The sequence below is a fragment of the Plutella xylostella genome, chromosome 15, assembly GCF_932276165.1.
Source record: "Plutella xylostella chromosome 15, ilPluXylo3.1, whole genome shotgun sequence".
Taxonomy (NCBI): domain Eukaryota; kingdom Metazoa; phylum Arthropoda; class Insecta; order Lepidoptera; family Plutellidae; genus Plutella; species Plutella xylostella.
Genome location: NC_063995.1, coordinates 8917570 through 8932292, shown reverse-complemented (window position 1 = coordinate 8932292; position 14723 = coordinate 8917570). Strand labels below are relative to the sequence as shown.

General features: G+C 38.0%; 1 protein-coding gene and 1 long non-coding RNA gene across 3 annotated transcripts in view; one reads left to right on the top strand and one right to left on the bottom strand.

Moving 5' to 3' along the window:
• The window catches only part of LOC105388337 (pseudouridine-metabolizing bifunctional protein C1861.05), a 115845-nt gene that overhangs the window by 47109 nt on the left and 54013 nt on the right, over window positions 1-14723 (top strand). The window lies entirely within an intron of this gene.
• LOC105388315 overlaps window positions 1-14723 on the bottom strand; it is a 54394-nt gene that overhangs the window by 10103 nt on the left and 29568 nt on the right. Inside the window, exon 3 of one of the 2 annotated variants that reach the window (XR_005253874.2) lies at window positions 14528-14562. The exons of the other annotated variant lie outside the window; for it this stretch is intronic. This is a non-coding gene — a long non-coding RNA (CD82 antigen). The remainder of the gene's footprint in view (window positions 1-14527; window positions 14563-14723) is intronic. 2 annotated transcript variants of the gene reach the window in all.

Below are 14723 nucleotides of genomic sequence, written 5' to 3'. Positions count from 1 at the left end.
TTGGATAATAAATACATTACAAACTTAAAGCAATTTTATCACCCAAAAGGAGTTGGTTTTTCATATAGCTTATCAAGTATAAAACACGAAAATATTATGTATTTAGAAAATTGTATACTGTAGCGTCTGTAGCTGTAGGTTCGTATGTCTTATTTATTTCTAACTAAAAATCATTAACACGTGTACCGTGTAGGTCAAATCGAAATCAAAGCGGCAAATATAGTGTGACAAGGTCCTTCAGCATACAGCTTCCTTTGGCGAGAAGCCAACTTATCAGAGCAGGAGGGTTACTCCATTTTTACAAACAACGACGAAACGAGAGGTGTCATGCAATCGGCACGTTTAACGCTAAAAGATAGAGTCGTGGTTATAGCAGCAGTGGTTCGGTACTTCGTTGTTCGAAGCTAGAGTGACCCCGGTGTGGGACGCCGAGCCGACGCCCTCGCACTCGCCCACTGCTTTTACTATCTACCAGGAATTCCTATGGCGATATCTTCATTAAAAAAACACTGTATTATCGTGATTTATGTAAGCGTCTATGGTTATTATAATTATGTATGTTACTACTGGGCTATAGATTTAATTTATTTGTGACGTCGTTACTTTTGTACCTTAAAAGATAGTTCTTAGGTAGGTTACATTTAAAGTTTATACAATTTACTTCTTATGTATCTATGATATATGCTAACTACCAATTTAATTTATAGTTCAACCGGACCGGTATTAGAATATCACTTAAAACTTTCACAATTACAAAAATAAACCTTGTTGACAGGCTACAACATAATTTTAATGATATTTAGATTATGTTAATAATGAAGGCAGTTCAACAGTTCGCGATCTGCCGGCGATCTGGGGCTCGTGGAAAATTCTAGCAATCTCAGTGAAAGCATGGCGGCTGGCGGGTGCCGGCGGCCGCCGACCCTCGCTATTTAAATTATTCCACGAAACTGGTTAAATTTTAACATACTTACCCCTTTGTTTTGCTCCGCCAATATTAAATTGTTTTCTTTGTTTGCTGCTGTTATTGAATTTCGGAATTTAGGAGCGAGGAGGTATATTTTTATCGAATCCCAAATATGTAAGTACCCAAATATGTAAGTAAGAATTTTAACTAAGTACCATGCAACATACCACATAATACACTGGGCGATGATCTTCTCTTACTTTAATTAGGAACATTGAATATGACTGTGTTTTATTACCTACAAATGAAATGTGTTATTTAATTACCAACTTGATATCCTGTTCGAAGCGCAGTAGGTATGTAATAATGTCCTCCTTGCCGAATTTCGACCACGGCGGCCAATCTCAATTGAGATCAGCCATCTACGCAGGAGTACATTATAGTGCCCAAGTGTGTGCGCAGTACACAGGAGCACTCTCTGTTCCATCACTCTCTTAGCCCAATGGGACGGATTGACCGACACGACTGGAGAGAGCTAGGCGCAGGACCGACTGCTTTACATGCCCATCCGACAGCATGGATCGTTTCACTGTTTCGGACATCAGGTGATCAGCCTTCTATGTCCTAACCAAACTTAGAACCACCATTTAGAAACACAAATTGATGGTCCCACCCGGGAATCGAACCCGGGACCTCTGGGTCATGAAGCGAAGCTTCTACCAGTAGACCACAGAGGCAGTTTCCAGTAGGTATGTATAATTAATAGGTCAAGGATTCGCTCGGGCTCTTTTGGCTGCCTGATACACACAATCAATCAGCCACACATTAGTGTGTATTCGTGAAATCTACTATTCGATTCAACAAGTCAACACTATAAATTATCTAGATGTGAAATAGGTAACTAAGTATTTACTTGCTTGTAAAACTTAAAGATACCCAAACTATTTCGCTTGACCGGGCGCAACAAAGCGAGGCAAATTGGAATTTCAAAAATGTCAACGTCTGGTTTTATGGATCATCGTAAAACTAGAATGAAAAGCGTAACGTTCATATTTTATGTGCACCCTGCACACGGATCTGCGGGTTCACGGCACGATCTGGCTAACACGGTCTAACGCTGCATGCAGGAAGACTCAGAAACTTTCATATTTATAATATTAGTAGGATATATCCGACTGATTGACGCATAACTTTACTAAATATGAGAATATAATGGATATTATTTCATTATCAAAATCAATGTATACATGTGCTATAAACGGATATACATACCTATAATGATGCCTTATTCTCATATTAGCGTAACATAACTAACCGTATACGTATAGGTATTGGAGTAGGTACAGCTGGACCTTACATAACATAGAAAATATATGGCTAGGGTGGACCTAGAGGACGTCCATATATTCCTGATTTTATGCCTACCCTGCTGAGCCTTTAACGCATAAATCGTGGCGGGACCTCCCACCCGGTGTTCTGTGAACAGAATCTCACACAAGGGCAGGCCGGAGTCTTGATGAACTACATGAACTTATACATGTTGATATAAGCCAATAAAATGATTATATAATACTATAATTGCACATAATAATATGACTATCGAATAACAGAGGGCATTCGATAGTCAAATTTAATTAAATTCAATTACAAATTATGGATTAACTCATCGTTTTTGGATACAATTTAACTACTGACTAATTTGGTTTCTGTTGCCAAAAATGGACGCCTACATAGAGTATAATAATCCGCACTCTTGAATATTGTAATTAAAATATCAGTGTATCTCCGGCGTTGGCCACGGTCCAGCCCACGGTCCAGCCCACGGTCCAGCCCACGGTCCAGCCCACGGTTCTAGCCCTCGCTATATACCTAAGTAGAGGTAGGATCACTCTTCAATAGACTCTTCAAATTTAAACTGGAACGTTAAATACCTAATTAAAAGCAAACACTAACTTTACAGGTGCCACCATAGAACAACGCGGACTCATATTAAATGGTCTAGACTTACTTAAACACATTTTAATTTTGGTTAATCCAACATAATTTACAAAATTTACATCCAGAATTTACAAAACACCTTTCTGCTTACAATACCAATTTTGAAACACGTAGTAGGTATAACTCGATCGAGATTGAAATACAAGCGTATCCCTCGGAACATTAACAAGCCGCCCGGTTGAGTGAATCCGAGCCATGAGGCCGAGTAACTGCCATTTTGCCTTATTTATGACACTGCCACTGCCAAACGAAACTTTGCATCGAGCAATCGAGTCAGTTAATTAACCTCCGCGGTGTTTAAAGATCTCTGGCTGAAAAGAGATAGAAGTACCTAAGTAGGTATGTATATTCGTAGATATGAAAATAATATAGACATTATACAATATTAATGTTTATTAGCGTAGCGCATTTTTTGTTTGCAATGTTGAATATTAGTGTTTAACCCAGAATTAGTTATGTTCATACAAAACCTGTTCAAAGTTTCATCATTACGTACTAGATACGATGTGTTCATTGTTCAGACAGTTATAGCAATGGCTACTAAATCCTGTTACCGATAACCGTTGGTGCACCTCAGTGCACCTCGTTGTTCTAGATTTAACCATAAACAACCAATCATGATCACATCATCATCATCATCATAGAGCACGGAGAGCCTTGGTAGAAGAGATATTTTCACGCAGTTAAAATAAAAAAACCTCCTTGCGTAGTTTACCTCCATATTATTATACAGATATACCTACTGTAAGTTATACAGGATTTTATAAAGGACATAAACGTTGTACAATGTATAACTATGTGCACCATAGACTAACCCCCTTATTCATAGAGAAGTTACAGAACGTTTTAACTAATAAACTGTTTTGTCCCTCTCCGACAAAGAACAATATGGTCTTTGACAGAGAGGGACAAAACAGCATATTAGTTAAAACGTCTTGTAACTTTACTATGAATAAGGGGATTAGTATATACTAACCCCCTTATTCATAGAGAAGTTACAAAACGTTTTAACTAATAAACTGTTTTGTCCCTCTCCAACAAAGAACAATTTGTTCTTTGACAGAGAGGGACAAAACAGTTTATTAGTTAAAACGTTTTGTAACTTCTCTATGAATAAGGGGGTTAGTCTATGATGTGCACAGTTGCACACATACCCAGTGACAGGCAGGTACATACTTGCATACACATATTGTGTGTCCCGGCGCGTAATCGATCAGCGCTAAGTAAACGTAAGAATTTCCTCACACACAATAATATGGGATTTTCAAATTGATTTTATAATATCTTTGCACTCGTATTTCGTGTTTCATTTGTTATTGTTTTTAAATTGTAACCAAGGTTATCCTACGACTCTTCTTCATTAATAAATGTTTCCGATGAATGATGATTCTAATTATACTTTAAAACAACGATGTCACAAAAAACACAAAAGCTAAGGTAGGTACGTCAATCTCGCAACACCACATTTTCAATGATGCTGGGTGGGAACACGGAAAAAGGAAATGAAATTAAAAAGAACTTGAAGCAGAGATATGTTGTCTAAGACTTGAAGCCTAATCGAGACGTGTCCTTAGCTATGTATATGAATAAAAGATGAAAAGTTGCAGTAGTGCCGGATACCCGCCATCACCGATACAACAGTAATAAATAGTATTTATTGTATGATGGTAATAGAAATTTATCGTTCATCAGATTAGCTATAATGACGGCGGCCCCTCACTAATTCACCCAATGGAAATAAGATATTGCCTAACACCTAATTTGCTTTTATTGCTGCTGTTGGTGGAAATTCAAGCAAGCGTTTAATAGGATTGCTCCAGTTTGATTGTCTCAACCTTTCAGTTTAAAACAGCTTCGTTGGAATATCTTAAATAATTGTACTACCTTTAGCTAGAGACAATTTGATGGAATTAGATCTATCTAACAAGTAAATACTCTCTTGGTAACTGGATAACTTAATATTTTCTCTGAGTATTTTTGTCTTCACAGTATATTTATAGCGAATATCCAAATGCTCCACTTGGCACAAATTGCCAGCGTGGTGGACAAGGCCTAAAGCCCTTCGTTCATTGGCAGGATACCCGAGCCCCAGCAGTGGGGACGTGGTGGGTTGGATGGATGTGATATGATCCAAATACTCGTACTCTACTAGGAAGTGAACTAGTCACGGGGGATGGCGGCGGCGGCGCACCGCGGTGCATTTTATCGTGCCAGTGATTTTGTCCACAGCCCGACCGCAGCTCTGCAAAGCTTTCCTCGTTTTCAGGCATATCATTTTACTAAGTACACATAACTATTAAATGTGCGTCTACTTGTGCATTTATTACTACATAACACATTTATTTTACATAAGTATAGTTTTCATTAGAAGGTAGGTTACATTTGATGACTGTCTGAATATATTTTTCAGTAACTAGAAAACAAAATGCAAATGCAGATTTATTTATTTCCTATTAAACCTCTATTATCTAACTATTTCTGGTACGGACCAGAAATAGTCAATTTTCAAGCACATGTACAAAAGCCACTATAATGTTCTGTGTCCACGCAAGCACTCAGCCGTGTGTGAAAACACAATAATGCTATAAATGCTATACACAGTATGTTATTAAAGCTCGGCCTGAAAGGTACTGTCTGTGGCCACGTGATGAAGTCGGTCGACAGTGGTCGCCCGCGGCCGACCGCTACATAAACATCACCCTGTGTGTTTGTTTGTACAAACCTCGCGATACTCAGCTATTCCACTCCGTCACGGCTTGTTGACTTTGTTGTCATTCTGTGTTCAGGTAGATATTAGGTATGCATTAAATAAATCACAACAATTAGATATAGTTAGTACTTTCTTTAATAAACTTATTGAATCTCAACTCATTTTCATTTCCTCATTCTTATATCCGCTTCAACTTCGATACGAAGCGTCGAGAGTCGAGAGGACTGCGGTGACTTTGAAACGAGCGATAAAAGTTTTTTTTATTGCGATCGTCAGCGACAGCTATATTCTACCATTGACGGTAAAAACTGAATCCTATTATTTACTACCTCGATGACATTTTCTTTGTGCAACTTTATACTCTATATCTTCCTTTCATACATTCGCCGGCAAATTTAATTAGACTGTCTCTGGATTGAAGTACAACAAAGCGTAAGCGACCCAAGTGACTCCGTGAGAGACGGCGTGGTTACAAAGGAGAACGGCATACGTTCTTGTGTAAAGGAAAACCGGAGAGGCAAGTGCCATTTCAAGTAATTTATTTGAATGATTTTAATCCCTGTGTTATAAATACTTAACTACGGAGTTTACCAATCACCTCACGAAAAATTTAATAATCGTACTATGATAGACATGCTAAGTGTGCTAAGCATCTCTAAGTTTGTCTCAGCAGCCGTACATGATCTAAAGTCGATAATGTAGGTGTATATGTACTTACTCTAACGGTTATCAGTCTTCAGATAGGCCACTTATTTTCGGAAATATACGAATAATCTTTTTTGTCGTGGAATCGACCGTCGTCAACACTGGTGCTGCAGGGTAAATCTAGCTTACGGAAAAGTCTCGAAGCAGTGCTGCGCTATCCACGGCTCAACATGACCTTAAACTTGCCGATTGCGTAAAAGCTCTCGTTTGTTCGGTTTTTTAAGGTAGAGTGACCCTCCTCGCCGGTCGGCCGGCGGACGCAGATCTGAGATTGCACACGTCCACCCGCTGATTGCCTCCGCAGCAGGAAATTATTTCCCAACTCATCCGATTGATTTCTTTGTAGTCTGACTGAAACATCTTGCGCAGACCACTGTCTTCAATCAAGATCTTGTTTTGTAGAGTATTTCTTTACCTACTTGAGAGCTTCTCGCTGGTCGCCGTAATTTCTCTCTACTAGTCTCTAGTAAACATGCTTGACATTGAGAAATTTCGCGAAACCTCTTAGGTAGCAATCGTGAACATTATATCTATTTATATTGTATACCTATATTAGTAGTAGTATAGTAGTAGTAGTAGTATATTTTTTTTTTTTTTTTTTTTTTTTTTTTTTTTTTTTTTTTTTTCCTCGCCGTACGTCAGACAGTAATCATTACCTCAGTAGATTAACATTTAAATTAATTCCAAAACAAAGAGTACGAAGTTGTGAGTTACGTTGAAATATTCACCATACCTAGTGTCATCAGTGCACTTATTATCTTAGTATAAGTGATCGTCAATCTCGAGAAATCACCAAAACAATAAGTTAATCAAAGTGCAGTGTTGTGAAGTGGCGGTGAATCGCAATAATTAAACTCATAACTTTCTCAGCGTACCCTATCTTTATATTTTTAACTGTCCTACCAACATATCGAAAAATTCACAACCTTTGGTATATGAGAATTAGCTGTGTTCGTCAAGTAGCCCACTACATCTTAATCAAGAGACTCGGGTTCGAATCCGCGACAACACAACATATACTTTTTTATTTTATTTTTGTACCAATATGGCATCTAAACAATGCGGTGCATGCCCTAACCCCATCAAAGGCCAAGAATACTTACACTGCCTTAACTGTAATGGTTTTTATGACCTAATATGCGCCAGCGTCAGTGCCAGCAAATTTAAAATTATGACAAAAGACAGCCGCAAGGCATGGGTATGTGATGGATGTCGTAATAAACGTCCAAAAGGCGATAACACAAACACGCCCCTGCGAACTAATCAAGCATCTAGCCCTTCATCGCTATCATCGGGGGGAACTGCGTCGACTAATAGTGAACCACAACCATCGTCTATGAATATTACTGTCAGAAAAACTATCAAACCAATGGACTTGAACGATCCCGCTTCCAAAGCCCCAAATCAGGTCGATAAACTACCGGCAGATTTTCGTAATGATCTGTTGCAATTTATCAAAGACGAACTTCCCACAATTTTAAGAGATGCTCTAAGTTCCGAACTCAGGGGTTTAAATACCCAAATGGTGGAGCTTTGCGATAAGGTAAACGACATAAAAGAAGCCAATGAGATGCTGAGGTCTTCTGTGAAAAAATGTGAGACCGCAATTACTAGCCTTCGTACAGAAAATACAAAACTGACGAACCTGTGCAAGGAACTTGAGACCCGTGTCTCTGCGCTCGAGCGCGACGGACAACAGCAGCAGCAATGGGCGAGACTTCAAAACCTTGAAATAGTCGGTGTCCCGGAGTCCGAAGGCGAGTCAACAGTGAATATTGTGCAAAAAATTGCCAAAAATGTTGGTGTTACTGTAAAGACTGAAGACATTGACTTTGCCCATCGTATTCAACCATTCCGATCCTCCGGTGGCAAGCCGCGCTCTATAGTGGTCCGATTCAGGCAACGCCATGTTAAGGATGCGCTCTATGCCTCGGCGCGCAAATCACGGGATCTTACCACTGTCAGTTTAGGCATGGGTGGTGATTCAAAACGAGTCTATGTAAACGAGCATCTTACACTTAATAATAAAAAACTATTGCAAATATGTAAGGCCAAAGCTAAAGAGTGTAATGTCCGTTTCGTATGGACAAAAAACTGTCGTATTTACACTCGCAAGAACGAAAAATCACCGCCTGTGCTTGTTCTGTCGGAGTCCGATTTAAGAAAGCTTATATCTTAGTAAATAATATATTTCTGTATACTTTAATTTTGTGTTTACTGAATGCCTTATATGTAAGTTTCTCCTTGTTGGTACCCATCTATAAAGCAAGCAACCTTAACAGCATGTTATTAAATGAGTTAAATTGTTTAAACTTCATTGTAATATTTGTAACAGATGTAATTGTCTTTGGCGAACTTAATAAAACAAAATACCTTATGGTCTACTATGACATGAGTTTACAGACAATTCTCTTCCCTTAATATCTACTACCAGAATGTTAATGGTTTGAGGACAAAAACAGCTAACTTTTTCAATAATGTTGCCGCTTGTAACTATGACATAATTCTTATAACCGAATCTAAGCTCTGTGATGGTATCTTTGATTCAGAACTAGTAGATTTAGAAATATATGATATCATACGTCGCGACCGTGGGGCTGGGGGGGCAGGTGGCGGAGTTTTGGCTCTGTGTAAACGCCAGTTGCAGATGCGACCGCGCCCCGAATGGTGGTGCGATGATCTTGAGTGTATTTGGTTCACTATCCCGAGTAAATCTTTGGGCTCCTCAAGAGACTTGCACATATGCTTAACCTACATACCGCCAGATCGTAATCTGCCTGACCGCATGCAATGTTTTATCAGTAACCTCAGCGATATTACACAAAATAACTCCAGCGACCACTTCCTGCTGATTGGTGATTTTAACTTACCTTGTTTGAATTGGGACTCCACAGAGCCATTATGTATAAAAAAGGGTTCTGTTGAACTTCAGAATTCGGCTAGCAATCTTGTTAATACTACTAACTTTCTCGGTTTAATGCAATATAATAATTTCAAAAATACCTGCGGCAATGTACTAGATCTAGTATTTTCGAATTTAATCCTGGATATAAGTAAGCCAAATAGCTCGTTAGTCGTTGAGGATCGTTTTCATCCAGCTATTGAAATAGATTTGAAAGACATTGGTCTCCAGCATATGCAACATACGAAATCTTTTAAATTGTGCTTTAGAAAAGGAAATTATAATGCCATAAACGACATAATAGCAGATTTTGATTGCTCGACACTGTATGAGGGCACAGTAGATGATGCACTGTCAGCACTGTATTCGTGTATTAATGAAGCCATTGATAAACATGTACCAAAACAAATTATGGGGGGGAGACATCAATACCCAATATGGTTTACACGGGCGCTAATTAATATGATCAAAGAAAAAAATAAGTATCACAGGCTATGGAAAAAGTATAAAAATCCTCTCGATTATAATGTTTTTGCCCTTCTCCGCACAAGACAAAAGTCTTTGCAAGAAGAATGCTACCTAAATTATATAAAATTAGCTCAAGATGGGATAAAAACGAATCCCAAACTTTTTTGGTCTTACGTAAAATCAAAGCGAAAAGGTACATCCAGCTACCCTAAGGATATGACTTATAATAATAACACCCTAAAAAATGAACAAGACACCTGCAATGCCTTTAATGAATTCTTTGCCAGTATGTTTAGATTGCCAGCTGACTCATATCCTGACACTACTTTGGTAGATCCTCCCTATAACTCAGTTACGAGTGAAATAGTAGTCACCCGCGACGAAATATTGCGTCTGCTGCGTAGTCTCGACAAAACAAAGGGCCCTGGTAGTGATGGCATTCCACCAGTTCTAGTGGTTAACTGTGCTGACACGCTGGCCGAGCCATTGACAATTATTTTGAACAGATCGTTTCGTGAAGGGGTGGTACCAACAGCATGGAAACTAGCCGATATCGTACCGATTCATAAAAAAGGTTCCAAAATACCGGTAGAGCATTATAGACCCATATCTGTACTAAATGTTTTCAGTAAAGTGATGGAAAAAGTGGTCCATAAACGTGTATACAACAACATTTCGTTGAACATTCCATGCGAACAACATGGTTTTGTCAAGTCTAAATCGACCACTACAAATTTAGCAGTATTTACAAATTCGGTTCTAAGGGATATGGACAAGGGAGGACAAGTGGACGTCATTTATACCGACTTTGAAAAGGCGTTTGATCGAGTCGATCATACGATCTTACTAAATAAAATTGAGACATTGGGAATCTGCGGCAATCTACTGCGCTGGACCGAATCATACATAAAGAACCGCAACCAAGCTGTTAGAATAGGCAATTGTAGATCAGGTGTAATTCATGTGCCATCAGGCGTCCCACAAGGGTCTATTTTGGGACCACTTCTTTATGTAGCATATTTATATGATATCGGACACTGTTTTAAAAATTCGAAATTTCTTCTATACGCCGATGATAAAAAGGTTTACAAGAAAGTTGCATCAATTGAAGACTGCGAACTACTTCAGGAGGACCTAAATCGTCTTTCAGTATATTATTATAAGAACAGAATTAACGTGAATGCCGATAAATGCACCTACATTAGTTTTACTAGGAAAACGACACCTGTTTCATATTCTTACTCCCTAAATAATGTTCCACTGAAAAGAGTGTATGTGATGCGAGATCTGGGTGTGTTATTGGACCCCAAACTAACTTTCCACGACCACATTGAAAGCATAGTCAATAAGGCATTTAAAAGTCTTGGTTTCATATTGAGAGTCAGTAAGCCATTTAAGGACATTAACTGTGTTTATGTTTTATACTTTGCCTACGTTAGAAGTGTCCTAGAATATTGTTGCTCTGTCTGGAACCCACAATACACCATTTATATGGATATGATTGAGCGCATTCAAAAAAGATTTATAAACCATATCAACTATAGGTCTGGACTGCAGGATGATTATGAGTCTTCTTGTTCTCGCCTAAAATTTATGACCTTAAAAGATCGTCGTATAGTTTTGGACATGAAACTACTATATAATGTATGTCATGGCATTGTGGACTGCCCTGAACTCGTAAACATAATGTTATCCCTGAATACACCATCCACCCGCACACGTCATACTCGCAAAGCCCTTTTCCACATACCCTTAGTGCATACAAACTACGCAAGTAACTCCATAAGTTGCCGACTACCTAAAACTTATAATAAACAGTTCTCAGACTTTGACATTTTTCATTTAACGCAAATGAGCTTTGTAAATAGAATAAGGGAATGGTTTTTCGCCAAGGACAGTTATTGATTTATTGATTTACAATTTAAAAATTTAGAATTTGCCTCCAAATTTAGATATTTTTTTATTTTTTTTTAAATGACATGCTGGTAACTTTTGTGTTTAATATACATGAGTCAACTTTAAATGAATTTTTGTTTATGTTTTGTTGCTTGTAAATTTTAATTGCTTGTAATCTTTTGTAATTTTTTGTGTGACTGTATTGTAATGTAACCTAAATTTTGCATGTATTTTTTATACTTTATTTTCTGTCTGATGTAATTGTGATTCGTTTGTATAATGTAAGTCCGTAATTGGCCTATGTATGGCTTATATAATACCTAAGCTATTATTTTGTCTTGTGCTGTGGATTTTGTGAAATAAATAAATATAAAATATAAAATATAAATACCTATCTCGGAAAACAACATTCAACCAGTATTGCAGAACAAGTTATTGCACTTGGAGATGCGAGACGTGGTGACTGGCGTGTGGAAGTATTAACTGTCAGTGCAGGCTGCCTCTGTCTGTCAGGGAGCCGCGCCGCGCACCGCCTGGTACCTGCGGTAGTACCCGTCTATTTATCGTATCGAAATATGATTCAAATTAAAAAGTGCAACCTTTTTTGATGTGACATAAATAATGTATTTGTACGTAATATATCACGGGTATTGTGTATACCTCTAGAAAACATAGCCTAATAGAGTAGGTGCATGTCCTGCAGTGAAGTGCCTGCCTGTCCGTACAAAAGTTTACTTAATTGAAAACAAAGGGAATATTTTTAAATCATCGTTTATATGTAAATGCATACCTATACTTACTACCTAGGAATAACCAATGAGTATAATAACGTTATAACTATCACATTGTCCACAGAGCGTATAATTGCATCAAGTTTTCCCATACCAAGCCGTTTATATAAGTTATTGGTTCAGCCCGGGAGTGAATACACGCGTCTGTTTCAGTAGGTTGCCAATAATACGTGTTCCCGCTCCCCGGGGTCACTCGTGGCGATTATTCTCTGAGGGCTGCCCAGTGATTAATGATGGTCTCGAGAAACGTCAATCTAGCTCATGGAAATCATATTTCACTTATTAACATTGAAGAGGCCATCGTAGCACCTTATAATATAACTATAAACCCATGAATTCATTCTCTATCATGGTGGAAAGTTATAGTAATGAACCAGAAATAAAATACTTGTCAGTTCAAACCATCTTTCAGTTATATGCCGTACCTACATTTACCCACCGAACCATTTCTAGACACAAATTGTCCGCCAGTGAAATATTTGCCGTCGCAAATAAATGCGGCCGCTGCGATTCTTAACATTCTGCAATTTATGTTCATTCCTGCAACGTGGCAGTGTGCAACGGCGCCGTGATATAATAAAATGCCAGTTTATTGTGCAATCGGGGGCCATAGTGTCGGCTGCCGGATACCTAGGTATACATAGGGCGTCCTGTAGGATCGCTTGGATCTCCTGCGTCTCTCCAGGCAGTTCTGAGTAACCTAGGTCGTCTACATACTTCCTGGCGTGAGCTATCGCGTGGCTGAACAGTTCTTGTTACCAAATAGCCCTATTTCATGGCCACCCTTAGAGATAAAACGCAGAAAATAAGCATGCCACCACCGATGTAGGAGACTTCGTACTCACAGAACACCTGTATACAAACACTTTAGTGGGACATTTACACTTAAAACAATGTCTAGGTATTTTTCACAAAAAAAATACTTTCGTGAAAAACGTGTCTGGATGATATGCCTATACCTATAGCCATTTTCAATGTGACTGGGATCCACAGTTTGACCCGAAAACTTTGCGGCCTCGAAAAGTTTTCCAATACACAGGTACTATGCATCAACGTCTCATTTGCCTACCTATCTCTTCATCAGGCGTGGGCCGACGTATTCCAAATAAATTGTAGTGCCACCGGAGTGCCACTAACTAATCGTCAGTCGACATGAAACTATAACTATAGATACCTTCAGCGCAGTCTCATATAAAATGAATGGTTTTATGAACCACATATATTTATAAATCAAGCTTACTACTCCCTTTCTTTGTAAAATATAAGGAGCTTTCAACTATTCTGAAGCAACTCGGCTCGTATGACTCTTTTTCTTAATTTGAAATAAGTAGTGTCTGCCGCATAAGGTAACCTTAACTGCTGTTCCGAGGCTTTCGGCTTCGATCCCCGGCTAGGACATATTATTTAACTAAAAAAAACATAGGTGGGACATTGTGTAAAAAAAATAAAAAAATTGAAGGTATAATTACTATATAAAATCATAAAACAACACAGACTAGAGGGTACCGTTAATCTTCAATGCTATTGATATTAATTATATAGTAAATGCAAATGAAAAGATTAAAATTCAATTTTATTGAGTTTAATGCGTTTAGTACCAAATCATATTTCTACTGTAAATACGATGCTTTTGCCAAGTTCCAAGATACTCTAAAGCTTCATAATATGTTCCTATAAATTTTGTTTATAACTACACATAAGTATATAATAAATGGTAATTACCCGTGATTGTTGATACTAAGGTGAGTCTTTGCTAGTGCTAATGCTATTGAGGCTTGCGAATAAAGCATAAAGCGTGAACCTTACCTAATAAATTGCCTTAATACTACGATACAACTATTGCTGCTGCAAACTAAATCTGAAAATTCATTACTTCACTATGTTCTTCTTACCTTCAGTGACCAAACAACAAAAAATTATTACACAGTCATGTTGATAATTAATTCGGTAGGCAGTTCACCGCTATTATTTTCACTCTCATCTTTAGTCATTGTATAAGAAATATCAAACTTAAAAACTTCTTATAATAAAGCTTAGCATTAGCGTGGCGCTAATTTTTAGATAAATTATATTTTTCTTGTCTAAAGGTGCAGTCACTTAGCCAACGTAAATCTGCAAAGCGATGTAGGTATATAATTACGATATCTTACTTAGGTGGCATGTTGATGCACTCCTTGGAAATCGCCTGTAAGCAAAGACAAAAAGTAAATAACGGTCCATTTTCAATATTTTATGAATAATAACTATACTCGGGTGAGACAACCTGAAATTTAATACAAATACTAAAATGTATTGAGTAGGATGTTGTACAAAACATACCTACCAGTAAATGATTGATTAATGATG